The following is a 1,795-nucleotide window of genomic DNA, read 5'->3' as shown; positions in this document are numbered from 1 at the left end:
TTCACTTCCGCAACAAACAGCTTTACTCTGCCATGGTTCGGTATGGGACTCGCCACAAGGTGGCGACTCCATATCATCCACAGACAAATGGACAAGCTGAAGTTTCTAACAGAGAACTAAAAAAAATCCTAGAACGGACTGTAAGTACCCGTAGAAAGAATTGGGCACGAAGCTTGGATGATGCTCTGTGGGCTTACAGAACAGCATTCAAGACTCCTATAGAGACCTCTCCATACCAACTTGTGTATGGTAAGGCTTGTCACCTGCCTGTAGAACTGGAACATAAGGCCTACTGGGCAACCAGATTCCTAAACTTTGATGCCAAATTAGCTGGAGAAAAAAGATTGCTCCAGCTGAATGAGCTAGAGGAATTCAGATTCACTGCTTTCGAAAATGCCAAGCTTTATAAAGAGAAATAAAAAAGGTGGCATGACAGAAAGCTGTCATCCAGAATCTTTGAACCAGGACAAAAGGTTCTGTTGTTTAACTCTAGGCTCAGGCTATTCCCCGGGAAACTGAAATCCCGGTGGAGGGGACCATATGTGATTACAAGTGTATCACCATACAGTTATGTGGAGCTTCAAGATATTGATTCTGATAAGAAGTTTATTGTTAATGGATAGAGAATCAAGCACTATCTTGAAGGCAATGTTGAGCAAGAGTGCTCAAGGCTGAGACTAGATTAAAAGCTCAGCAAGGTCCAGCTAAAGACAATAAAGAAGCGCTTGCTGGGAGGCAACCCAACCATTAGCTAACTTTTTCTGTTATTTGATTCTATTTTTTTATTTTAATTGCATGAGCTTAATATTAACAAGGTAAAGAATCAATTGCATAAGTTCACAGGGCTACAGAAGGATTCAGAGCACAAAACAGGAAAAAGGAGCTCACTGGCAAGAAAACGCCAGTAAAAGGCTATTTTGGGCATTCAACGCCCAAAAGAAGCATCCACTGGGCGTTGAACGCCAGTAAGGATAGCCATATGGGCATTAAACGCCAGAAAGAAGCATCTTCTAGGCGTTGAACGCCAGAAAGAAGCATCTTCTGGGCGTTTAACGCCAGATTGACAGCATCCTGGGAGTTTAGAAAACGGCCCAGTGACAAAGGAGTTCCTGGCGTTCAACGCCAGAAAGAAGCAACAGCTGGGCGTTGAACGCCCAAGAGAAGCAGCATTTGGGCGTTAAACGCCCAAAACATGCAGCATTTGGGCGTTTAACCCAGGATGGTGGGGAGGAGGTAAACTCGTTTTTGTTTCACATTTTTTATTTTAATTTTAATTTTCATGTTTCAATTCATGATTTCTTGCGTAAACATGTTACAAACCCTAATTTCCAAAAACCTTAATTTCTAAAAACCCTACTTTAAAAATATCAAATGTATCTTAATCCATAAACATAAATTCTCTTTCAATCCAATCCAACTCTTTTTCAAATTTTCCAAAACAAATCTATCTCTTTTCCTTCTAAAATCTTTTCAACTCATCAATATCTTTTTCAAATCTTCACATTATCTTTTTTTCAAAATCCAAATTTATCTTTTTCAAATATCTTTCATTTCTTTTCAATCTTAAATCACATCTTTTCATATCATACTTATCTTTTATAAATCATATCTTCTATCTTATCTTTTTAACATTTTCGAAAACCCACCCCTCTCCCTTTTAAAGCCACATTCGGCCTCCCTCCTCCCATCTACCATTCGCCACTAGCTCTCCTTCTATCCCTCTCCTTTCTTTTCTTTTGCTTGAGGACAAGCAAACCTCTAAGTTTGGTGTGTTTATCCGTGATCACTAAACCAT

This window comes from Arachis ipaensis, chromosome B10, assembly GCF_000816755.2.
Source record: "Arachis ipaensis cultivar K30076 chromosome B10, Araip1.1, whole genome shotgun sequence".
Taxonomy (NCBI): domain Eukaryota; kingdom Viridiplantae; phylum Streptophyta; class Magnoliopsida; order Fabales; family Fabaceae; genus Arachis; species Arachis ipaensis.
Note: the sequence above shows the minus strand (reverse complement) of the source record.